Source organism: Acinonyx jubatus, chromosome A1 (assembly GCF_027475565.1).
Source record: "Acinonyx jubatus isolate Ajub_Pintada_27869175 chromosome A1, VMU_Ajub_asm_v1.0, whole genome shotgun sequence".
Classification (NCBI taxonomy): Eukaryota; Metazoa; Chordata; class Mammalia; order Carnivora; family Felidae; genus Acinonyx; species Acinonyx jubatus.
The window spans coordinates 186592452-186620332 of record NC_069380.1 but is presented as its reverse complement, the minus strand read 5'-3'; the positions used below and the strand labels follow the sequence as shown (position 1 = coordinate 186620332).

At 38.5% G+C, this 27881-nt stretch overlaps 1 protein-coding gene across 8 annotated transcripts in view; it reads right to left on the bottom strand.

Annotated features, from left to right (window-relative positions):
* Positions 1 to 27881, bottom strand: part of EBF1 (EBF transcription factor 1) — a 388437-nt gene that overhangs the window by 38222 nt on the left and 322334 nt on the right. The window lies entirely within an intron of this gene.

Sequence of the window (27881 nt, the reverse complement as noted above, 5' to 3'; positions counted from 1 at the left end):
TGACTCAATCATCATTTTTAGTGCCCACCATGCATCCAGATGGCATTTGTAGGAATTAACTGTTTTGTGTCACAAAACCAAAAGCCCTTAAAAACAAACTTTCTGAAAGAAATATGTCATCCAGCCCCAAAAGACTGATGAACTGGTTGGCATTTCAGGGGCATCAAAGTCATTACTTTTCAAAGAGTAAAAGTTAATTAAATAGTTAAAAAAAAAATCAAACCCCTACATCTGGCCTTGTGTTGGAACTGTTTATAAATGGCTGTGGGGGCTGGCTTTCCCGGTCTCACAATCTCAAACTCCCCCAGAGGAAATCAGTAACTTTCTATGCAGAACCAATCTAAGCAGAGCCCTTCTTTGGGCTTCAACTGAGGTCCTGGTCAAGACAGAACAGCTCTGATAATACAAAACTATTATTTACAGTGTCCAAGTGTTCATGCAGCATGAAATGCTATATGCAAAGAACATTTAAAATAATGCAATTAGATTTTATGCACGAATACTAATGACAAGATTACAAAATCCAGGGGCACCTGGGTGACTCAGGTGAACATCCATCTCTTGATTTTGGCTCAGGTCATGATCCCAGGGTCGTGGGACTGAGCCCTGTGTTGGGCTCTGCACTCATCAGGGAGTCTGCTTGGGGTTCTCTCTCTCTCTCTCTCTCTCTCTCTCTCCCTTTCTCCCTCTCCCCCCTCTCCCACTGATGTGCACACGTGCACATGCTCTCTCTCAAAAAAAAAAATTACAAAATCCATTCAAAACATCTGTAATGAGTAAATTGTAACTAAATTCCATTTGTGGCCTTTTCATGCCTTTAGTCTTTTTTTAAATCCACTTCGCACACATCAAGTAAGGAAATTCTCTCTAAGGGGATTTATTTGCAAATTAAAATTTTATAGTCAGGAAGGATGCATTCTCAGTTATGAAAACTGACTTTTCTCTTTTCAGAGTTTCTTTTTAGAGAAATCACTCCTCTGTCCTTCTGAACTTCTCGAATACTTAATTCCTGGAAACAATGGAAATGAGGGGCTGGAGAGCTGTGTTCCCAAACAGCACAGGAAAAGCTCTTTCGGTGCCATTCCAATGTTAGCGCAGAGTTCCCCTGCTTTTATAGCTCAGAGACTCGCTGCAGCACTTTAACATATTTCTGGGGTTTTAATTTCCTTTTTTTAATGGTTGTGTGACATGATGTCATTTTGACTGGAAATAAAAAGAAATGCAGATATTAGGAAGGTAATATTTATATTCTATTGCCATTTAATGTCCAAACAAATATCTAGACTCTATGCCAAGTAATAAATAAAACCTCATAGCACAGGCAATGATAAAACCAGCACCTGGGTCTCCGAGCTTCCCTGGTGACTACTCTATATTTGAACTAAAGGAGTAACAGCAGAGCATTTCCCTTCAAGGCAGATCCATTCTGGGCATGAGAGTTATTACGTATGTGTTAGGCGAGCCTTTTTGTTCCATAATGGCCCCATTTTTCCCTCAGTCACTAAATTAACAACTAGAGGTAAACAATAAAACAGCAAGTTATCTTCACAAACCTATCTTGAAGACTGACTTTAAAATATATAAACCGAAAAATCAACCAGAAACCTAAACAAGAGCCAGAAATATGGTTAATGAAGAAATCTGTTGAATTTCCAATCACTTAGATATTTCATTATCTTCCTAGATGTTTAGCGCATGAACAGTATTCCGGTCTTCTCTTCTGTGGAAGTGAGCGACACACTCTTTAAGAAACCTAAAACCAAATCCCCTGCAAGCAGAGCCCTGCTTTCAATGTGAAATACTTTTACAACCCAGTTCCCTGCCTCAGGCGCCAGTCAGGTTCGGGAGAGGTTTGGGAAGAGGCTCACCGCGCTGCAGAAGCTGTAACTGAACCAGGAGGGTGTCAGGATGAAGCCAACATGGGCAGAATATACCAACATAGGAGCCAAAGGAAAATTTCCAAACTGGGTTTGAACACGCCCTGACTTCTTATTTGTAGTTTTCAAACTTCTCGATGTGTGGCAAAAAGTCTGAGACTCAAAAACCAAGCAAAGGAATTACTACTTCTCTCTCTCTACCAAAGGTACAATCAGAGGTACTAGTTGGCTTGTGTGGCTAAGTCTTTTCCACAAAGAGTGGGGCCAGGGGTACATACGAGGTACAAACTGAAGAGAGAAAGTGAGGGGGCGGGGGGGGGGGGGGGGGAGTGGATCAAAGCCCAGGATGATGAAGTGCTGGGGCTCCTGGAGAAAGATCTGGAAGACCCTGAGGGCTGTCAGCTGGAATGCAAAGAGCTTATGTACCTTTAGAAATTAAGAACTCTTCCACAAGCAAGAGCAATCAAGAGCCGGAAGAAAGAGTTGAGCGACATACTTTTGTTTTTTTAAAATGGAAACAGCTTTAGTGTTTCTCGAAAAGTAATACATTCTTATTGTATAAAAAATACAAAAGAAACACAAAAAAGAGGAAAAAACAATACCCCATGATACTCCTATTCATATGTAACCACTACTTATATTAGTACCCACGCTTTCAGACATTTTCACAATACTGCTTTATATAAATACAGATTATATACATATTTATATCCACCTTAATTTTTCCAGGGGTCATGGCATATTGCATTATTTAGATGGCCATAATTTATGTAACGAATCCTCTGTTAATGGGGGTGTATGCTTCCCCCCCAACCCCTGCAAATTTTCACTGATGTAAGAAGTACTATATTGAAAAATAGGAGAGATTCTTAGATAAAAGAATATGCACATTTTCAAGTCTTTCGATACATATATTTCCTAACTATCCTTTACAAAATGTATACCAATTTACACTCAGACAGGTTACAACTAATTTTTAAGTTTTTACATCCTGAACCTCAGTTATTCTCTAAGTTATAAGGACCTCTGAAGATTTTTAATAGATGTTAATAATCATAATGATTACTTGTTGAGGTGTCATTTTAAACATACCCTGAGGTCACATAATACTGTTTTCCCAGTAATATCAAGTGCTTTATAGACATTATCTCAGTGATTCCTTCAATATGCTGTGCCATAAATGTCAAAAATCATCGCTCCCAATTGGGATTTGAGAAACTGAGGCACAGACAGTGCTAACTGTATAAATCAGAACAAAAGCCTCAGTGCTTTACTTACTCTTCCAGGATGACTACTTTATTTTAATATTAATGAATCCCAATTTGCAACATATTGACAAGTTCTGCTAGCAAATCCATTAAATGGCTTCTTTGTCACTCAGTATCTGTGAAATGGAAACCTGCCCCGAGGAAGAACCCTTATGCACAGACCCCTGACTTTGTACAGGTGAGCAAGTCACTTAGCCTGACTTGGCCACTTATGACTCAGCCATCGACAAACACGAACCCTCTCGGGGGAGGCCACCCTCGTATTTGAAACTTTTCCCACAAATGACCAAAAAGCTGAGTTTTCTGTCATGTTTGAGTTGGGCTCTCAAAGGTTGATTTGTCCTTTGGGAAAAAGAGAACACAGAATGCTGTTAACATACATAAAACCCACTAATTTCATGTCACAACCAGTTGGTATTTTCTAGATGATTCTTGGCGAGAAGTCACTGGCAGAAGTGGAACAACTCTCCATAAACAGACCCCCTTATCGCCCTGGAGGGTTAAGCTCTGTCTAAAATGGGAAGTAGGTGAATGTACAATAATTAGGGAAAACTGTACTGCTCTCTAATTGTAATAAAGTTGATGAGAAAAGTTGCCCCTGTTATTGCATATGATGTGCTCTGAACAGCTTGGCCTTTCAGGAGTCTTAATTTAGATTTCCAAATTTGATACAAGTTTAAAACTAAAATTAAATCCCTCAAGCAAACAGAAGCTTAAAGATCTTCATGATTTTTCTTTTTTGCCTTTCAATCTTTTTCACTTTATGATTTAAAAAAAAAAACAAAAACATTTGTGATTAGGTTTCCAAAGCCAGATTTGCTCATTTGAACTAGAAGAGAAGGATGATTTTCACCATGTAATTGATGATGGTGTTTAAGTATTGAAAGCCAACACAGTCTGTCTTTCTTAGCATTTAAGGATAAATCTATAATTTTCTTCCCGACTGGCATATCTTCTGATATAACAGGAGTAATATTCCTTCTATAATTGTTCTTCAGATTTCTTTCCAAAGAGTTTTGACAATAACTGTTATCAAGGGGGTAAAATCACACAGCCTGTCTGATAAACATGTTTTCTTGCGTTCCCACCCCAGCGAGTGCTTGACACCGTAGTTTTATCATCCAGTGTGTGTTCAGAATGAGCTTAGAACAGCAATTGCCGGGAATAGGCAGGCGATAAACCGCATTGATTTAACACATCTTGTTTTCAATCATGCTTGGATTTTCTGAGCACGCATTTTTCCTGTACTCTGGCTTGTAGCTTTTATCTGACGAGCTGATCCCTTTTCACTGGAAAATGAAAAGGTCGCACAATAAGACACGGTTTACTGGAACTTGAACACGCACCAGGGAAAGTATTTTAGATAAATACTGTCAGACATAGTGGAGCTGAATTTCAACAACACAATTGCTAAACAACAATACTTATTACTCTCCTAGAACAAGCTACCAGTAACTTATGGCTCTCAGCAGGGAACAGCACCAAGTCTCGACTCCAAAGCTAAAAAACCCTTCTCTGAGCCCCGCACTAACCAAGCACAGAGTTCTGGGCTAAGGTCCTACTTGTGATTGTTAATATCATGGTTTTATGAGACAACTCAAAAAATTACTCCTACTGTTCACAGAGCTGCTTCCTCTAAACCGGTGGACAGGTTTCAGAAGAGCTGGATAATGATGTTATAGCAGGATTCTCTAGACAGATTGAGAGGGGAAAAAGTCCCAAGAAAAGTGACTCCAAATAATCCATTAATCCACTAATAAGACAGGACTAGGGATTAGAGGATTAACTGATTATTCGGTAGTATTTTAATAAGTTAAAGAGCACTTATAACAAGTATGTTACCTAGAGAGTTACAATGGCTTTGCAGATAAGCCTAGACGTTATCATCAGCCTACAGTCCAACTAAATGGCATCTTGATATAAAATAAATGAAGTCAGCCATTTTCAGTATTGACCTGACTTACATGATTATTATTGCTGTGTATCATTAGCTTCAGACTCAAGTCTCCTCTACCTGAACAGAGTCAGAACCCTTTTCTCTGTAGCCTTAACACACATATGTTGTGATTATATCTTTATTCATTATCTACTCCAGAGCTTCTCAGACTTTCTCCACTCATAGCACCTTGGGCAGCTCAGCAATCTTTCCACAGCACCTCCAAGTGGAAAGAAATGCTCAGCTGCTCTGTTTATTAACTATTTAGGTCCAAACCGCCTAATATTTATATCCTAACAACATAGCAGCCATTTGAAAAACAATACAAAGAAATTGGAAGAAAAAATAATATAGTAGTATTTTTATTTCATTCTAAAACAATCACAGTTACTTTCTAATGGGATATGTGTGCTTCTGTCGAGCACTGCATAACTTCTTAAATTTTGGAGTAAGACTGGATACCACCACCCTCTTTCCTCTTCTGCATTAATTTTTACATGAGACTTCCATCTGATCACAGTAATTGCTGATAACTAAGCTTTGCAAAGCAATGGCACTATGACAAGGAATGCAGTGCAATCTAATGTTAAGATATGCATTACCTTGAACTAGTAATTTGTGTGGTATCCAATAGACTTACAGTGTTACATCGTTCCCTCAAATTTAAAATACCCCACGGCACTCCTGTTGCATTCATTTATGTGTTTCTTTTCTTCCAACAATAATTATTATAGCAGCAACATTAGCTAAACGCCTCCTAAGGACTTACTATGTGCCAAGCACTTTACATGGATTGACCTATCTAATCTTTACCACAACCCTACAGTGAATAGCTACTGTTATTCCCATTGCACAGAGAGGAACCTGAGACTTAGAAGAGTTAAGTATCTTGCCTAAATCCGCACAACCGAGGAGTGAAAACCCAAGCAGTCTGACTCTGGAGCCCTGTTCTTAACCTCTTTGCTAGACCGGCCTCCAGAACAGGCCTCTAATAATTTTGGCCCCCAGGACTTTACCTATGCTTTACTTGCTCTCCATAGCCCCTTCTATCTGCAATCTGTTCTAGTCATTTCCTTATATGTCTTGCATATGTCTTAACACATATCCCATAGAGAAACCTCTGTCACCTACCCCAGACTTCATCTGACTTGCATTTCTCTAACAGCACACTCTTCTTCCCTTTTGGAGTAAACAAAGCTAGATTTGCATCCAGGCTACATCACTGACCAGTGATATACCTTTTGTTTTTTGGGTTTTTTTGGTTTTTTAGAGAGAGAGCACACAAGTAGGGGAGAAGGGCAGAGGGAGAAAGAGAATCTTAAGTGCACTTCACACTCAGCATGGAGCCTGACACAGGGCTTGATCCCATGACTGTGGGATCATGATCTGAGCTAAAATCAAGAGATGGACACTCAACCAACTGAGCCACCCAGGTGCCCCAGTGACATGCCTTTTGGAAAAGTCACTTACATTCCTTAAGTTTTCCTTATCTATAAAGGGAAGATTTGATGTGGTGCTATTTGTACAGTGCTTAGCACATAATAAACACTTAACAGGCAGTTATTATTACCATTAATAGAATACCTGCCATGTGCTAGAAATAAGGGCAGATGTGGGGAATACAGAATTAGACTATTCACATATTTCCCACTCTCAAGACCTCCCAGATCTAGTGGGGGAAAAAGACACAGATTTCAAAACAACATGATAAATAAGATGCAGTATTCTAGGAGAACATCAAGTATGCTTCACTTGTCCCTGGGCTTCAGCCTTTCTTCTTTCACTTAAACTAATTTGAAATTACAGTTCAGAGAATTCATCACCTCTAATTCTCAAATTTCACTCTAAAATAGAGCTCTGCCTGGAGAAGACACAAGTGTTTTAAAACAATATAAATCCTGTGACCAGATGGGAACAAAGGAAAAAGTAAGAAACACCTAATTAAGATGGGATTCTTTCCCAGACTTGGGATATTTTACATTGCTTAATCCAATAAAACCGGATTTTTTGCTGTATATAAAGTTGTATGATGAAGAAGATAAAAAGAAAGACAAGTACAACCCAAGCCCAGTTTCCTGTGTATCCCCAGCTAGAGACAATTGAGTTGGAAAAACTCTTCTAGGCACCATGATATACCTTTAAGGGGTACATAATCCAGGGGGGAACCAGGCCTGTAATCAGCACAGAGGAAGGAAAACAATAATTCTCTGTAGTGGAGTCAAGGACACATTTATCAAAGAAGTCATATTTAAGTTGAAAGTATAAGGATAAATAGAATTTTTCTACTGAAAAGGGTGGGAAAAGCATTCCAGGCAAAAGGAACAGCATGAGCAAAGGCAAGAGCTATAAAAGGACATGATGTGTTCAAATAAGGTTGAATAATACAGTTTGTGGAGAGCAGAGCTTATACACTGGGAGGAAAGTACTGAAGAGTAACCGTGAGTAACATACTGGCCTTGAGTGTCATATAAGAACTTTATCTGGTAGGCAATAAGGAGCTCTTTCAGGTTTTCCACACCATAAGAGTGACACAATCAGATCTATATTTCAAAGGCATAACCACAGAAGTCCAATGAAAGATGGATTTTTAAAGTCAGTACTTTTGTAATAATCCAAATGGAAAATGAAGGACCATCTAAGGATGAAGTGATCATGGAGAAAAAGCAGATTTCAGAGGTATGTTAGAATAGAATTTATATGACTTCAGTAACATATTAGGTGTGAGGAATAAGAAAGGATGGAGAATGACTCTAGCATTTCTAATATATCTGACTGAGTGGATAGAGTAGCCATTCAGCAAGATAAAGAATGCAAGAAGAAAATTACATACGGAAGGAAAAAATGATGAGTTCCATTTCAAACATGCTTTTTAGGTGCCAGTAGCGCATCCATGTAAAAATCTTTAGTAGGCAGTTGGAAACAAAGGACTGAAACTCAGGAAAAAGATCAAGGATGGAGTTGATGTTATAGACAATGTCAAGATATAGGCCTCTAATACCTGAAACTACTAGTGTGAGAATAAAACCAGGGACAGACAGTGCTATAATAGTTAGAAAAAGATTCAGAGACAAAGGACAAAGGCAGGTCAAAAAAGTAGAAGGAATACCAGGAGAGAAAATAATGGCACTGAAATCAAATGGGGAGCTTAAAATGACAGGGGTTGTCCGCACTAATCTGATCTAACTGGGTAATCAACCAGGAGAGGTCTGACGAGAAACTGTCAAACGTAGACCATTCCAAGATCATGAGTGTAGGTGACAAACACAACTTTAGGAAACTCGTGAATACCTTAATCCAGAGGGTCTAGTTTTCTTTTATCTCACTCAACAATCCCCAAAGATCTGAACATACCAAGAGAGTAAGGGTTTGGCAAACCTGTTTGCCCAACTGAAGCTTAGCTAATCACGAGAGGTATAAGAGACATAGAGGACACTCAATTCCAGATTGGAGTCAAGTCAGTCCCAACAATAGTGTAGAATTCCAGGTGTCCTGAGGCAAAAGTTATGATGCCAAGTTCCCATTCAGATTTGATCATTCCTCTTAGTATGGTAGGAGGGGTGAAGATGAGGGGATTTCCATGGCTCTTTTTTTTTTTTTTTTCTGCTCCTGATGTTGACACCTGTCTTTTAAGAAGTGGATAGAACCAAGTTGGTCACTCACCGGTTACCTCAATGAGGTTCTTGTTCTACTTCTTCTAACTCACCCCAAATTTGGAGTTGTAAACCACAGAGGAATGGGTCTCCTTGACCAAAATGTTGACAAAATACATCTGTATATGTAGCCAGAATTTAATCTTCTTTAGATTCTGGTGGTCTTAATATTGGTCCCTGATGACTTACAATCAATAGATGTTTAGTTAAGCAATTCACTTGTTTTGGAGTGACAGTTATTGTGTGGGCAATGGGTATGTGGCCACTTCCGCAATAACCCCACGTCTCCTGACGGAGTGAACATTACAATCACACATTTGTTGCTATTAGCTCATGAGATGCTGGAAACCAATTTTAAAAAGCAAGTAATAAAGCACCACATAAAAAATAATGGCGTAATTACTTCTTGGTCAGGTTAAACCTACTGTGACGATAAAAACCAAAGGGAACAGCAAGCATCATAAGTGGGTTTGCTGTAAATTTGACACTGGTTCTGACCTTCAGAAAGGAAAAGCCTAGAACCACCCACCTAAGCCAGGTGCACAGAAGACTATTTGTGTTGTATACCTTTACCGAGTTTCTGTAAAAGCCTATGTCAACTCTTAAGAGCTAAAGAGAATGTCTCAGTCACTAATTTACTGACCCAAAGCCTTCCAGATTCCTATTTGAACTTAGGCCCCAAGAAGAAGGGATCTAGAAAGAGCATCAGAGAGCAGTCACCATGCTGATAGCATTTGTCCTCTAAATACAAAGGAAAAAAAAAAAAAAGGAAGTGGGGGTCTAACTGGAACATGGAACACACTGTCCAGGAGGTAAAGGAAACACTGGCTATTGCTGATGATCTGTGAGCGAACACCCTGGTGGGCCACTAACGTAAACAGAAAAAACAAACCAGCCTCCACTTCTAGGCTGTGATCTTTTCCACTTCTCATCCCAAGTGTTTGAAGACTTCCCTAATCCACATGAAATACCAAGGACAGGTGGGTATAGGGGTGGGAGATAGGCTTAGTCAAAGTTATGCCAGGAACTTTTAAGGATTGTATGGCACAGTCCATATTTAAGGATATCATGATTGTTTTCATTCATTGGCAAGTGCTGCTTTTGTTTATTTCCAGCTCTTGAGAAGACATTTAGTTAATATCTCCGTTTTGCCCTTATAAGAGTTGCAAATGGTTCTCCTAAGATATGTGTATCATGAATAGACTTTATGACAGTATGCTGTTGGAGAATAGCATTATTCTGCTCATAGAGCAATAGTAAACTAATTTTTACTAAGAACAGTCACTTTGATACTTTGATAGGTTAAATTCTCAAGGACAGAAACTTGCATGGAGATACACTATACACTGATGGTTAGTTAGAAGTGAGGACAGCTTTTTGGTGGGCAAATTGGCTGTGGGTGGAGAGGATGAAGGGCTAAGCATAGAGACTGAACCATCATTGAATTCAGAGATATCCCCCAAAGTAGGCCTGGAGGCTACACAAATCATTCCTAACAAGTCTATTTTTCCAAGTGGGTGAAGGCCCACACCAGCCTTGTCAGCCTTCAGAAATGTCATCTTGTGTTTCAAGAAGACACCATTCCTGCTCCGACTGACTCCCCTGGACCTTCTTCCTTTAAACGGGAAGTAGAAACTGAAATTCTCCAAACTGAATCTCCCAATCCTCTCTAAATTAATGGGTGTAATGGAGCTTCTTAAAATAGATAGTAAATGGGAACAAGAAAAAAGAAGTGACCTTCCTTCCATATTTTCTATAATCTGTTTACCCCTATTGGAGGCTGGTGAATTTAGAGAAAGTGAAAATGCATATTTAACTTTATCTGTGGCAATCACTTTGCCTGAGGCCACTGTGTCAGATATCATTGCTGGGTTTTTCAGAAGGTTGGGACATATGTGTAGGGGGAAAGACCAAGCTTGATAAACCACTGACCTATTTCCAGATGGAAAATTTTTATGATTACATTGGCACAATAGGCACTGTGACCCTTTAAGAATAAAATCAAACATACTGGATTGGATTTTTCAAAAGCTACCAAAACAACTTTTAGGTAAGAATACATTTCTTTAAGCCTCCTTTCTAACTCTGGAATTAACAACTTGATCTTGATATGGTCAGGAGAGGGACACATCCATTCAATCAATTTCAGAACTTTACTGCTGCAAAGAGCCCTTCTTTTCCAGCAAACACAACCAAGTTTGGAGACCTTAAGTGGCCAATGCAAGATCAAACAGCCAGTTAACAGTTAAATCAGAAGGAAAACTCAAGTGCTGCAACCCAATCTACCCTAAATCCCCTACATCAGTCTTCCATGTAAGCTTGATTTAAAATAAAAAGTATCATTTATTGAGAAATGGTACTTGCCACTCCACTTTTGTTAACTTATTTTTTTTTCTTCAACACCCTGAGAGGTAGGTATTCCTATTTTACAGATGAAAAAACTGAGGCTGTTAATCTGGGTTGAGGGAAAAGAAGTGTGATTAAATTGCACCTATGGCAAAGGACATCAAACCTGCCCTTCAGACAGAAACATCTTAATTACAAGATCCATCTCCTATAAATGCTGTCCATTTCAAACCCAAATGGCCCTGCCATTTTACAAAATGAACACTAACTATACGGAAGACCAACAAAGGCTCCCAGGATCCTGAAGGCATCATGGGGCATGTCTATAAGGTGTCCACATTTTTTTTAAACCAATACCAGTCTCTCTTAAAGTCTGTTTTGCAAAAACACCTGGGATTAAAAACAACGTGCTCTGACTTGACCTAAATTCTCATAATGAAAATGTGATCCAAATTGTAGCCCATAGTGATTGAGGCACAACTCGAATGTACCAGAGACTGGATTTAGCATTATATTATATATCATTAATTTGTAGTCATCCCTATGAAGTCTATATTGTCATCCTCACCATTTCTGCTGCTAAGGGAAGTCCCTGAGGACCAGGATTCACACTCGGGCAGTCTGTCTCCAGTACCCACCCACTTGTTCACCCTTTACACTGGATTGCCCCCGCAGAAGTATTTAGCTAATGCACTGGAAGAGATGATGTTCTCCTTCCCTTCAGGACAACATGCAAGAAAACAAACAACAAAAGATGCCTCAAGCAAAACTATCCAGCTTCAACCAGAAAATATACATACATACAAAACATGCTATATAAAGACTAGACTCCAGTAGGACACAAGTTTAAAAAGGGACATTTTCCAAAATGGATCACGTTTAAGCCCAAAGCCATTTTCTGCGAGGTGTGTGGTGGTGATGTCATCCATAAGAAAGATGAGAAATGACACACACTTCTCCATTATCACCTTCCAGCTTGTTTAATCTCACCTGGCAAGTTTTCTTTAATCAAGTAACTTGAAAATCGTATGGAATCTTGAGGCAGCTCTGGGTAACATGGGTGGAATTCTGATATGCTTTCTTCATTAACTGCTCATACCCCAGAAATGAGAATAAAGCCTCTCTTCCTGGGGAGTCTTTTAACTGGGAAAAAAAAAACCCTTATCTTAATTGAATGCACACATCAGTTAACTATCTTCGGATTCACAAACCATTAATGTTCCATTTTCACAGAACGTCCTCCTCTTTCTGGCTTGTTGAAAAGCTGGTGCTCCTGGGGCTGTGCTTAGAGGAATGTGAGATTCAGCAGCAATGTAGAGGGGACAGGAGAGAAGAAGGGAATGCATTAAGCCCTATCTTCACAAGCAAATGAGCATTCTGGGGCAGAGCAGAGAGAACAGCGAGCAATGCTGTCCTTGCAAAACTGACATCCTCCTTGCATCCCCTCCAATCGACTGCTCTGAGTCGATTGCAAGGGAATCACAAATAATGCCATTCTGCCCCCTGAATACCAGTTAAGCAGGCAGGCTTCAGATGTGCCTACGGAGGGAAGACAAGACTTGCAAATAGGGTTTCGTGAATGTACAAGGATGGTACAATGATAATGGGGGAGTGGGGTGGGTAGAAAAACTAATTGCACATTTCTCTCCTGAAATATTTGGCCTGCTGCAGAGTTCCACTTTTCTTTCCCTCTCCAAAGGAGAAAGATCTTAGTAGGGGTTGAGGTGTGTCCCCAAAAGACTCCCGTCAGATTGCTCCCCATGGCATGGCAAGTCCCTGTGGAAGAGACCCTAAACTGAAAGCTGTTCTATGCCGGGGGCAGCAAGCCTTTTGAGGAAGAAATATGCCAGCTGTACCTCTTACTGAGTATGTAAGTCAGAAGGGTGGGAGATTGTGACCCTGATGATGAAAGCATTTGTAATTAGACTTTGTGAGAGATATAAGCATGCTTAAGTTCTTATTGCATGTGGAATGATTTGGGCTCTATTGAACTTTTTAAAAAATTGTCATGAAAATATTAGAGGCCATCAGGAAGATCTAGTTCCCAAAATATGCAATGCCATCTTTTTAGCCTGATTTTGCTTTTGAAATACATTCAGAATCTGACTGTGTTCCCTTAGCCAAGATTCTAAAATCAACTGTAACTGTAATTCCATGAACGCAGAAAGGAGATCTCTGACTCACTATAGCCCTGATCTTGGGCTTTGGTATTGAAGGCACCAAATCAGGTCATTTGAATCCCAGGCCAACCACCCTACAATGAAAACCACACTCAGTAGGAAACTATGTGAAAGTGGGGTTCCAGTACACCTGCTAGTAATGCCATTAGTTGTGACATAAGTCAATAAGCTCCCATAGCCTTTAGGATTTGGAGAAAACAAAATACCGGTATTACATGAGGGAGATAAACACACACTGAATAACAGCAGTTATGAGCTTCCTTTACGTGGCAGGAATATTTTCTTGGCTGTGGGATTTAGAATGTCAACAAGGGAGGCTGGGCATGCCAATTCTCTGAGTTTCATTAGCCTGCCAGAATATTTAGAGGTCTGGGCAAGGTAAACTCACTTTCTCACATTTGTGCTGAAGGAGAGCTGTTACAGACTTACCCCAATCCGAGTATTAAATTATCTTTCCTCATGATGACACCAACACTGAAACTTTATAGAGAGCCTCTTTTATAGTCAGCAGTATGGGACACTGGATTTATTTCCCTTTGGACAATGAGATTGTAGTTAGCATAACACCAGTGACTCCAACATCAATCCTCTGTCAAAAATAGTTTTATGAAGGCCAGAGAGAGGTTGGGCATAAAGGAGACACACCCAGTTGTGGACATATAAACACTGAAAGAGAAACTAAAATCAATCCTGTAAACAGAAGTCAAAGCTTTCTTGAGGTCATTAAAGACCTACATTTTGATATTCCAACAGGAGGATATTTACTGAAATATCAGGTCAATTCTTAAAGGAGAGCTGGTCCCGGTGGAGTTTATTTGTGGTCTTCTGTCCAATGTCCATTAGACAGGGTCCTTGACTTTAGTAGAGTGGATCCAAATAAATTCTAAGAAAGGAAATGGATTCCATCCTCTCTGTTTACTTTATTACTATTGATTTCTGAATTCCCTCCAATCTCTTTCCTAACTGAGCAGATAATATACATTTAGTACCAAAGGTAATTAATCCAAAATGAACCTAGTTTGCAGCTGCATGATAAAAAAGAGAAAGAACGGCAATAGATTAAATACTTACACATTAAAAGGTATGGCTGATTGTATTAATATGTACAAGAGTTTTAATATGCTTGCTTTATAGCTAGATATAACTTCCTCAACTAATCACAAGTTCATTTGTATGCTTGGACATATTTTATTTCCACTATTCTATATTTTGTAGCACTATTTTGTAGTGCAAATATTAAAATAATAAAAACAAGATTATCTGAAATATATATATTTTTAAATCTACCTTGTACTAAAAGGAACCATTGAGGACAATTTTTAAAAGTGTTTAAAAAGAAAAAAATTAAAATTAAAAAAATACAAGTATTTAAAAGGGGTTAGAATAGTTAGTTGCCAGAAATGAAGTGGTTTTTAAAGCATCAAACTTACAAAAAAAGAAGAAGTGTATCATGTTAAAAGTATATCTAAAACAACATAAATATTCAGCAATAGAGGAATAGATAAATTTAGTAAATCCACACTCTGGGAGATTATACAGCCCTTAAACATTATGTTTATGAAGAAGTTATAATGTGTGGGAAAATGCTTAGTAGGCTACATAAAAAAAAACAGGATGTAAAACTGTGTGTGTATATACACATATACAGTATAACCACAAAGAAGAAAAAATGTGTATATACACTTGTTATGCATAGAAAAAATAGGAAAGAAGGAATGAAAATGTTAGCCGTGGTTATCTCTGGGTGACAGGTAGTGAATAATGTTAATTCCTCTTATTCTATCCAATTATTCTCCAGATTTTCTATAACTGTCATACATCCTGGCTCAAAATTATCTGAACCCTCATATGCCAGGGCGTCTATGTCAGTTCCTCTTTGAAAACCTGCCCATTTACAGGCAGGGTAAGTTTTCTGCACAGTCCTACCAGGTATGTCCAAATGTTGGACAACGGGGATTATCACACTTTTAATAACAGTGTAAATACTGAAGTTATTCTTAAAGATAGCACAATGGGGCAGGTAAGAGCACAGGTTCAGGAGCCACAGTACCTGGGTCTGACAATGGCTCCTCCACTTACCACTTGATTAACTCTGGCAAATGACTTAATTGTTCCATGCCTCAGTCCCGTAAAATCAGGACAATGAAACACCTACCTCATAGAAATGTTAGGAGGTTAAATGCATTAATATTTGTAAAACACTTTGAGCAGTTGAGACACATAATAAGTACCTAACATAATTTGTGAAGTACAAGGCATAAAATAAAATTCTCACTTGTTTACCGTTAATCAGAATAAAGTTGCAAATGAAGAAGTGGACATGGTTAAAATACTTGTAAAACATTTGAGCTTGTGTAAGTTTTTTGATAAGCTCATCTGGGGCAGAAGTATAATTTTCAGTAGAATTCAAGTCAGTACTCAGAACTGTAGTGGTTTTAAATGTTGTTTTTTTTCTGTACTTGCCAAAGATCTGCCCATCTGCACATTTCTAAAATGTTAATGAAGATGCTAAGTTTCAATGAAATACTTACTACGTGCCAGGACTATCTGTAATGTTTTGTTTGCTACCCTATACGAGACTCTAACATAAGATTCAGAACTAAATAGGTGTGCAATAAATGTTTGCTGAATGAAAAAATGAATGAATGAAGTACTTCACCACGGCTGCATCAAGTTGTCCAAATATGAGCATATTTCCACAAAGGGAAATATTAAGAACTGAGGTTGAAGTGTTAATTTTCTTAAAATCTAAAACTTGTTTATACTTTTTTAATATAGAGACAATGAGAAGGCAATAACAAAGAGCAAGGGAATGAAAAAAACTGTTTATTCTGAGAAAAATGTTGCAGCTCAGTGCCCATCTGTCCTCAAGGATCCTTTTCCTAGGGAATCCATAATGATGGAGAGAACACTGGAAGCACAGACAGCAAGACAGCAATGGCAGCACCAATAAACAGAAATAGTCTGACTGGTTATGTGGTTTTTTTCCCTACCAGATAAAGCGTGACAAGAGAAAGTCAAAGCAACTGAAATCAGAGACAACACTTGAAATAAGAACAGTACATAATGGCAAATCTTCCTGTAATAAATTTCATTATTGAGCGAGAGCAGAAAACAACTATTTTTAGGCGCTCTCCATTGTTTTGTATGCATTTCAAAGTTACCCTTTACACATCTAATTTCTAAGTGCACGGTGTAACTTTGAGCATTTTGTGGAGGTCTTGGCTCCAAGGCAGCAAAAGAGAAGTGAAATGTCCCATGGTTGTAAAATCTTGATAAGTTCTCGGTGTCACTTTTCTTAAATGTGGAACTGCTCAAACCACATAGATAATTATAGATGACCAGATTGTAACTGTTTTATTGCTTCTTTTTCCCCATAAATTTTAATTTTGGAAAGTTAAGTGAAAAATGTGGTTTCAATTTCCTACAAATTGCACACAATTTGGTTTTAACAAGAAAATAGAAAGAAAGGGTATGTTCTTTAAAGTGAATTATGAACTAGAGTTTGTTTTTGCTCGCTCAACACTGCAAGAATAATAAAGCACAAAATTTAGAAAAGATGCCTTACAAAATGGAAATCATGAACTGTAGTAAGAAAAGCATAAAGTAATTTTTTATCTAAACATGGTTTAAGCAATCTAACAGGATAACACAATTGAGCTAGTCTTTTTCCCTCTGGTGAAGCAAGCTCAAGTTTAAAAGGAAAAAAAAAGAAAGAATGAAAGGAAACAGGAGTAGAAGCTGACAACCTTAATGCATTGTATAACAGGAAATCTCTTAATAAGGAAAGGCTGTGTATGTACATCCCCAACTTAGTCTCTCCAAAAGTACCACCAACTGCAGAAGAACTATTAAAAACAATACTGAAATCATTGAAACACACACCTAGAAACAGAACAAAAGACAAGGAAGAGACTTTTCGCGGAAAGAAATTACAGCTATCTGCTGGATTCTGGCTACCATTTTAGACCGACATGCTTTCCTTATTCAAGGTAGTGGTCACAACTAGCATATTAAAGACAGGAAGCCCACGATGTGTGTCCAGAACACCAAACCACCTGCTGGAATACAAACAATGAAATCAATCAACCAGCTGTCTTGGTTTTTTTTCCCCTTTGTGCCAAACTTGGGTTGAATATGGTCATTTATTCCTGAAATTGACCACTGTTTTTGCCTCGCTGGCAATGTAGATTATGTCTATGTGTTGGGCAAAATAAATTATTCAGACAAGAAACAATTTCATCAGAACTGTTGATCATGATTCATTGATCAAATTCTCTAAGGCCCACGTTACTTAATAGTACTGTATGGCTTCTTCAAACTTTCTACTTTCAAAAATGTTTACTTTCAGACATATTGCAACAACCACAGAGATCACCTGTATTTTGTATCCTCCAAACAAAGCAGACCAACTCTAACACAAGTACCTGATATAATGTCATTACCCTTATGTTTTCTTTTTTGGCCAAAATATAATATTTGCTAATATTTTTTCTATCTGAGATTAAAGTTCTAAGTATAGTGCCTCTGACTGTTAGAACACTAAGTTTTGACTTATGAAGGTCCAGCTATAAACTGGGACTTGGCAAACTTGAAGTATTACTCACTGACTAATAATCCTATTAGTCAAAACTGTAAACTTCTGGTCAGCTGCATTTTTTACATATTACTGCATGAAGCTCTAGCTGAAGTTCACTATCCAAAATATCCTTTGAAGGCATCACAATTAACAAGAGGTGATTTACTCTCTTGAAATATAAAAGCTGATTTTTCCTGTCCAAATGTCAATAAATCTTTGGTATTGGTGAAGAGCCATTGCCTACCTATAGCAATCATGTTGCCCAACCCTCAGGCGAGGGCTTTTCATGGAGCACAGACCGAACTGACCACAGCTTTCACATGTATCTCAGTCCCAACTATTTAACTCATGATGCAGTCTGAACAAAATAATGGTGCAGTAACATAGGAGAATTTCATAGCAAAATGATCAAAACCGGCAATAATCTGGTTAGAGGGAAATCCACAGAAAGGTTTGAGAGGGAAGCAAATCTCCAGAGGGAAGCAAATGAGAAGGCTTACTCCCCCCCCCCCCCCGCCGCGCCCCCTCCCCGTCAAGAGAAAGAAAGAGAGCTCGAGTTGGAGAGAGGGACAGAGGGTGAGACAGAGAATCTCAAGCAGGCTCCACACTGACCATGGGACATGGGGCTTGATCCCACAACTCTGGGATCATGACCTGAGCCAGAATCAGGCATCAGATCCTCAACTGACTGAGCCACCCAGGCACTGTAAGGGAGGAGGCTTACTCTTAAATCAGGGCTGAGGTGTTCTTTATTCATTCATGTATTTTTAAAAAAATTTATCCATCAAAGCCCCTTCCCCTATGCCTTCCACTCCCAGTCCTGTTTCCAAATGCACCATCCTTACCTAACAAGGGCCTCAATGTGTTCTGCTATGAATTTGTTATGAATTTTTTACAAGATGAATAAAATAAAAACACCTTAAACACCCTAAATTCTCTCATTGGGAGAGGAGATAAGAGGGCAGAGAGGAAGAATACAAATGATGAACTTGAGAAATTACTTGCATATAGATCCTGGAATACTGTAGAACATATGAGATGAAAATAATGCGAGAGACACCTGGGTGGCTCAGTTTGAGCATCGACTTCTGCTCAGGTCATGATCTCACAGTTTGCGAGTTCAAGCCCCACATCGGCTCGCTGCTTTCAGCACAGAGTCCGCTTCAGATCCTCTGCCCCCATCTCTCTGTGCTTCCCCCATTTGCGGTCTCTCAAAAATAATAAATAAAATACTAAAAAAAGAAAAAAGAAAATAATGGGAGATAGAGGGGTGGGGCCTTTTATCTGTATCTGATAGTATCTGATAGTATATAATTTTCACATACAAAGACTGCTCACTTTTAAGATGATGGAGTTCAGTAACAAGGGGGGAAGGCAGAAGACAAGAATTCAAAGGAATCCGACACCCTCAGTCCCCTAAAAACCACTCCCCTGTCACCAGTTCCCTGGTTTCCCAGGCCGTTCCCGCAGTCATTTCCCCAGATTTCTACCAGAGCATTGTATCTGTTGAATTAGCATCATGCCAACACAGCCTGCCCTCCATTCATTTTTGCTGCACACCTGATTCACATTTGTATCCCGAGTTCTTTGCACCACACTTTGCACATAGTTGGCATTCAGTAAAAGGCAGAGAATGAAACTCAAGAAAACAGCAGACTTGCTTCTGCTTTAGGAAGTTCATTTCATTTTTAAACCCCTAAGTGTTTCTTAGGATTAGTTAGTTGAAGGCCTAAAGGCAAGAAAAAGGACAGGGACTGTGGGAGTGTTTCAAGATATTTGGTGGAGCTGGAATTCTCACAGAATTTAAAAAGCAAAGGCTGAGACTTATAACAGACCGAGTACAATGCCTGACACAAAGCAGTTGCACATTTAGCAGCTGAGCACACACACATCAGCCATGGAAGCAAGGAGGGAGGAGCAGGACCTCACAAGAAATGGTTGCCATGGGGGGATGTCAGGGGAATCTCTGTGAAGATGGATGACAGAGTTTGGGACAGGGTCCACCAGTAGAAGTGAACACTAGTACCCATATATTCAAATCATAGTTTGGTGAAAGATCACCTGACAATCACCTGAAATTCTAAATAAAGGAGTATAGATCAAGACAAGTAGGGGCTTTCCTATTTAAAAAGGCAAAGTGTAAAATCAGTTTCTTGTTTTTAAGGCCCTCTACCTGAAATTTCTAACCTGGCCAAAATGTCTACGGTACTTTGACAGCATAGAAAACTTAGTAGCAGACCTTAATAAATTGTGGAGTTGGCCCAGAGTCCTAACTTACTGAGGGTGTTTTACCCTCAAGGTGAGTTCACACCATCTGATCATGGTTGAGCCTCTCAGATCCAAGCTTTCATTCCGTCAGGCTCTTCGCCTTAGGCCAAATCTCAACCACAGCTAAAATTTCCCAGCCTCTGGAGACAAATGTTTGGGCTGTCTCCTGACCAAGTGTGAGATAGTTTTTTTTTGTTGTTGGTTTTTTGTTTTTTTTTTTCTGTTTATGAGATAGGCCACAGAGCCTTTCCCAGGATAATCAGTCATCTTGACTGGTGACCACAGGCAGAGGCAGACGAAACTGGGAGATTCTAGATCAATGGATTTGTTTTGTACAAATCACTGAACCCTACTGGGACAAATTTGATTTGGTTTTACTTTTTTTTCCCCTTCTTAACTGAATGATTTACTCATTCTTTAAGAGTTACTTTGAATATTTTTCTTGAACACAATCCTAATTAAAAATAGTCTCTTGAACTATAAACATAATTTTCTAATTTTCTTTTTATTCACCCATCCATCAGTCTGTCCATTCAACAACTATTACTGGATTTTTCACTCTCCACCAGGCATTGTGCTTAAGGTGATCAAAATGCAAACTCTATTTGCCCAGCTGTCTTTTTTATTTTTTTCATTCTTCAGTAAACTTTTGGAATAAAGAAAATAAGGAATGAACTAAGTAGTGAAGAGGGCAAGCCAAAACAAGACAAATAAGCAGAGTAGAGTGAAATTTATGCATATGACATAGTTGAACACTCATACAAATTCTTAGGAAATTCTGCCACTGATTCAAAACGTGGCCCACTAATTCCCATGGCCTTGAGGTTGAGGTACTGGACATAAGAGAAACAGGTGGTGGGAGCTCTCTGTAAACAACATGACTTCAGACCCAGATGTTGAGAAAAGGAGATTAAATGGGCTCTTTCCACATACCCGTCACCTTTCCCAGGCTGAGCCAGGGGCTTGTCTCCTCGTGGCTAGACTAGAGCGGCACTTTGCTCAGCACTGACCCAGAGGTCACCGTGGTACAGATGGCAAAGCCACATCTGCTCACAGAATTTGAAAGCAGGAAGGGTCTCCAGTGACATCCAAGGCTTCAGAAGGCATGCATCGTATACTCTCCAAAGAGATGGTGGGATGTTTGCTGAGTAACTCATAAGACTCATTACAACGCCACCTTAATTATCTCCCTTTCGGACTCACCTTTGCACTTTCCTTTGTACAAATGTGTACAGCCTTCCTTCTAGTGCGTCAGGTAAGACCTCTGAGTGTCCCTCATTCTAACAGTCACTGAGGAAAGTATGGGATGAACTGAAATTTGGGAAATCGGACCCATTAGACTATAATCTCCACTGAGCTATAGTGGGGACTGTGTCCATCTTATACATGGTATCTCCAGTAACTAACACATGGACCAGGATTAATAAATATTTATTGAATGATCAAGGGGTAGTACAACATTTCACAATACTTTTGTGCCTAAATACTGAAGATAATGCCGAATTCTCAGGACTCTGAAACCAGTCTGGTGGAACTCAAACCTTGGTTCTGCCACAGTCTAGTTGCATGGCCTTAAATAACTCCTCTTTGATTCAGTTTCTTCATGTGTAGAGTGGCAATAATAATAGTACTTGTCTTATAGTGGGTTTTCTAAAAAATTAGATGTTTAAAAATATACCGTATCTTTAAAAGAGCATATGGCATATAGCAAGTGCCTTTTAAGTGTCAGCAGCAATAGCCATTGTTATTTATTAATGAGAATCTGAGGACTCATTCAGTCAACAAACACTTTTTGAGCATTTACTCTGGATCAGGCATAGTACTAGGCACTAGAAATACACTGGTATACCAAGTAGAAATAGACTGTCAGAAAATCAATTCACAGATTGAGAACTACTTACAGTCATCAATAATAAGAACTACCATTTCTTGAGTCTTTAATGTGCACCATTTATAATGTGCTAAGTGCTTTACTCATATTATCTATTTTAATCACTGCAACAAACTAGCGAAGAAGATATGTTTATTTCCCCCATTATTCAGATAAGAAAAGTGAGGTTTAAGCAGTAAAGTAACCTGTCAAAGGCCAAAGAGCAGGGCTCTTATCTACCCATTCATTTTCTTTAACCCTCATTCATTCAACATCTACAGGTACTGCTGCATTCAAGATTCTGTGCTAATGAGAGAGAACTAGTTGACACAAACAAATCACAGTGACAGCCACAAGTTTGTTTTTCAATAATCAGCCTGTCTCAAATCAAAAGAAGCATACAACAGAGAGAGATTATAATAGATTAGCTATGAAAAGACATTTATCTTCATGAATGTGGGACAACAACACAAAATAACCAACAGCTCATTTTGACAAACTGTTTGTGAACAAGGATAAAATTCGTATTTTAAAAACAATTCAAATGCACCTGCCATTTAAAGGTACCAAGGATATAAAAAAAAAAACCCCAACAACATATGAGCTATTAGAAAAGTAATCTTAATGTTCTTTTTAATTCAGGCACTACAGAAGCTAAGTAATCATTGTTGCAATTAATTGCTTTCTTGTTGCTTGCCACTTTCCTTTCATTACAGGAAATTAAAGGGTAGAAGCAAATTACACAATATATATTTATTCAAGCTGAGATGAGCTGACATCATTTATTGTATTTGTACTTCCCAAACACTGCCCGGTTATTCTTTTAAAACTAAAATTCCTCTAGCCCCAAACTGACTTAGCACATTCCCCACAGTGATATACTTGATAATCATGACTCAAAAATGTGGAGCTAGAAGGGGCTGAGATAATATGTTGTCACTCCCATATTTATCACCACATTTCCTGAATCATCCAGCTTCGTAATGATGATTTCTTTCCATTCTTTGCACTGTTTGGCAACTACATGTTTTGTGAATACCTAAGAATGCTTATAAATATTCTCTTTCCTTGCAGCCAATAAATCTTTAAAATTAAAAGACAAAGTTAAAATGACTTCTGCACTTCAACAACGTCTCCACTAAATGTACCATATATCTCACAATTTCAATATTCACACTTTAAGACTCAGTGATGACTTTCAATCTCACTTTGTAAATAAAGAAAGAGGGGCATGCTTTGCAGTTTATTGAAAGCTATTTTGGGTGTTAGTCTTGATCGTTAAATGTTTTATTCTTTCTGCCTCTCCATCCTTCCCTCTCTACCCACCTTTCTTGTCACCAGGCATGAGCCTCTTGTTCCACGGAATTTTCTTTTCTTTAGAGTTAGAAATGGACAAACATTATAGAAACAACAATTTCAAGGATCTGGTGCAATGACATGGATCAATGTTTATTGAAATTTCAGGATGCTCGATCTGCTGAGAACACAGTCAGCCAGTATGGCTCATATTTCTAGATAATGATCACAGAGTGAATGGAGGATGGGGTAGGGAAAGTAAAGCTTCTGGGCAAACGATAGCATGACTTTAGCACAGGGGACAATCCACAGATGCTTAGAAACAAAAATGTGTTTGTCTGCATGCCCCTGTGAAGGCTCGAAGTACTATCCATCTGTATAGTGTGTATATTCCATTGTACTAATTGCTACTCAAAGAAGCCCCTCCACCCTAACCATGTTCTACCTATCATCCCTCTTCTTTCTTTCATAACACTTCTTCCAATTTGAAAATTATCTCATTTACTACTTAACTTGTGCATTGCCTTCCTTCCCTTCCTAAAATAGAAGTGTCTTGAGGGCAAGAACTTCATGGGTCACAGAGCCTAGAGGATGCCTCAAACAGTAACAGGTACCAAAACTTTTTTTTATTAAATTGGAATTTGAATATTATTGCACCCTCTCCACTAAAAAAGTAAGATGAGAGCAAAAAAAAAAAAATCATGTCTCCTCAACATTATTTATAGGATAATCTTAAAGTCTAGACAGAACCTAGAATTCTTCAGCGATGAAATTCAGCCCACCATCTCCAGGAGTTACCGTGATGACTGCACACATTGCGAGTTAATTTGTCACTTAACATCTTAGAAATTGTAGATAAATTTATAAATTCATGATTTGTGAGCACGAATTTCAACGTTTCAGGCTATACTATAGATTCTTCTCAGAAACACTAATACTCCTGCCTAGTCCAAAAATTGTCTAAAAGCATAAAACCATGCCATGTGAAAGCTAAATCTAACATTTCCCATAGTGCAAATGGTATAAATGTATTGTTTTCAATTTAGTGACTTAAGAAGAAACGCAACAGATGCATGCTTCTTCAGCCAAGACAAGAATTCGTTCCAAACACAAGAACCCATTATATAAGATGAAGGTCTGTTTGGTTCCTAAATGAACCACACAGCGTTGGAATTGTCATTAGCTACTATAAGGCAACGAAGAATTTATAAAAACAGAGCCGATGTGTTATTAAGACCAGGCCCTGTGGCTTTCAGGCAATATAGATTTCTGAGCTATTTATTTATTTATTTATTATTATTATTGCGGGTCCCACTGTCCCAGCTGCAACAATCCAAACTCTGCAGGGCCCATGTAACAAGGCGATGGTATCTGAGAAATAATGAGCGAAGGAATGCTGTTCTTTCTTTCAGAGCAATCTCAGGTGCGATCTTATACCGTAAAGGACTGGATCAATACTCCCAGCAGCAAGCCGCTCGATACCCCCTGAATTATTGCTTCATTTTTCTTCTTATTATAGATGAGTTGTGTTATTATTTTCCCCAAATCGATATTTTACAACCTTTTTTATCCGTTTCTCCATAAATTTTGTGATTACTTTAAACTGGGAATTCCGGTACACTAAATAAGATGCAGTATCTGAAAGGGACGGAATGTACTGACATGTTTTTTGTTTTTGTTTTTGTTTTACTCTTTTAGACACAATGCCTTGTTTAAAGGCACATCATAATCAATAGCCAAAGGAACGTTTTCTCGGAGAAAAGTTTAACATAACCCTGTGCTTGCAAAATGAAAGTGCAAATCCTTTAAAATATCAGCAGCCCAAACAACACAAAGCTGAAAAACACAAAAGGAGGCTCCATTGATCAGCACTTTGCATCTGAAATTTCATTCCTAATGCTTCTTCTCCCCTCCAGTTAAAGGGCCAATGCAATTCCCTTAAATTGTTTCTCACAAAGGAGATAACTCTATGCACCTTGGAGAGATTTAATTGGCTTCTATAGCTGTCTCCTGCTAAGTGTTTAAAACATCAGCAAATCAAATCATGTAAACTCATACCCTGTTCTGCTGTCGGTTTGCTCCAAGCTTGATTATTTAGATGTTAACATTAGCAGCGCCTACACTTAACAAAAGAGATCGGGAATATAACTCCCTCCGTGAGTTCCGGGATGACTTGAGTTAATTCTATGCTTCCTATGAAATAATGTGTGTTATTTGGCAGGGAATGCTCAGTGGTAACTAAATAATCATTACAGTGCAGCCAGTGGTAATTACATGGTAATTCACATTAACTTCATAATAAGCACTGTATTTTTCACTATATCCATCTGAGAATGAAGCAGAATCATAGTCTTTCATTTCTTTTTAATGCCACCCAAAATAAAAATAAAGTAAAATCACTTTAAGGGCAGGAGGACAAGGAATATAACCCTGATGAGTTAGGCTACAGATTTCATTAAAGAAATACTTAAATCCATTAAGTCTAATTAGACATGACATCCCAGAATTCACAAACAGTAGTTCTAATAAACTCATTAAAAATTTTTGGTGGCTTCTTTAGAAAATGGGAGAATATTATATTATAGGCTGTTATATTACATTAAGGTTTTATAATTTTATATGGGCTCTTCTCTTTTTATGTAAAGGCCTACGAAACTTTATAAGAATAGTTCTGCTTAAATCAATGAGTCTTAAACAACAATGTGCTTCTTGTAACATGTACTTAATAATGCAATAAACTATTCTAAGTAGTTTAGAATAAAATGGGAAGCACTTCATTCTGGTGGGCTAAAAGGTATCAGGATCTAGGGACTCAATTCCTTACAGCATTGCAGTATACGATTTACACTCAAATCTCCATTTACATACATGTTATTTAATTTGAGCAATTATGAAGTCCTGAAACTGCTTTTCCATTACAACCTGGACCCGTGAAAGGATTCACACAATGAATGCATCATATATATAAATATACGAAAAGAATTCTGAAGAGAAGAAAGCAGTGGGAACAACTTTAATTGAATACTTATATTAGTGAATTAAATTAGGTCTGCTTTTAAATGAGCCACCCTTAATTAGCTGCAGTTAGGAAAGTGGAATTAATATATTTTACATTTTACTCTACTCGTTACATTTAGCAGCAATGGACATCTGGCCCTTTTTTTTTTGCTTTTCGCCAACAATTGAGTGCCTTTTTAGGAAGGTTTGAAGAAAAATCTCCTATTTGAATTCTAATACAAGTCCCATACAAGGTTTAGAGCAGATTGCCCTTATGTGATCTGAACTATTTATTTATTTATATATTTTTTTATGAACTGGGTACACTATTGGTACAGTGATACCCTCCTCACTGATTACTGCAGGACAGGCCTGACCACAATTCATGCATTCATCCATTCACTGTCAGCCAGTCAAGCAGCAAAAAGTAGCTAAAACTCCTCACTGTGCCAGGTGCACAGCAGAGTTCTCTGCTTGGCAGGTTTTAATCTTTTCCCTGATTGCCACCGTCATGCAAGTACCTCTCTCTTGATCCTTATGATGATGATTCTGCCTCCAAAGCCACTAAGCCGGAGATCACTAAATGCAACAAAGCTTAACACATCTTATCTCCTCAAGGACCTCAAGGAACTGAGATTTAAAGTCAAAATGGAAGGGTCCACAGATGCCCTGTGGCTGGAAATGAATTGCTCCCATCAATTCCCATAGGCGCTAGGTCATGAGAGCATGCTAGTGGACAATATATTCAGGTGGACCCTGCCAAGTCCCTCCCTGATCTGGACCTTAGAAAAATGACCCTCCAGTCCCAATGAGGTCTCCCAACAGTTTTCTGGTGTCTTAACATCAGTCTCTCACAAAAAGAAAGGACTCCACTCTGTAGGACTCCAATTGCTTGACTCCACTTTGCTAATGGTGGAAATGGCATTGACTTTTCTGCGAGACTTTGATGTACTTGGAGGCAAAGAAAAGCTCTTTCTTCTTTTGTCAACAGAAAGGCAAGGAATGTAAACAAACAGATAAGAACAATGATGTTTATGACATCATTTTTAGAAAACTGATTTTTAGAAAACTTTTTTAGAAAAACTGATCACATATTGGAGACCCAAGGAATTAAACATGCTTTACTATCTTACCTTTTCTTGAGAGTATACTTAAAGATTAATGACCTTAAAGAATTCAAAAAGAGCCTGCCAAATGACTGTGGTGATGTTGGTTGAATGATTTCCATATACATTCAAAAATGCAATGACTCTAAATATTTGCAAATATGGAAGGTAAGTCACAAAATAATGAGTAAATCCATTTTTTGTGATTTGTTCTGGGGGCACCTGGGTAGCTCAGTTGGTTAAGCATCCAACTTTGGCTCAGGTCCTGATCTCACAGTTTTCATGAGTTTGAGCCCCCGCATTGGGCTCTGTGCTGACAGTGCTGAGCCTGCTTCGGATCCTCTGTCTCCCTCTCTCTCTGCCTCTCTCTCGCTTTCAAAAATAAATAAAAAACATTAAAACAAACAAACAAATAAATAAATAAAATATGTGATTTGTTCTGGCTCTATAGGCAAATGAATCATGTGTTAGTTTGGGAAAGCCTCTTCCTTATTAGAGCATCAGCTGC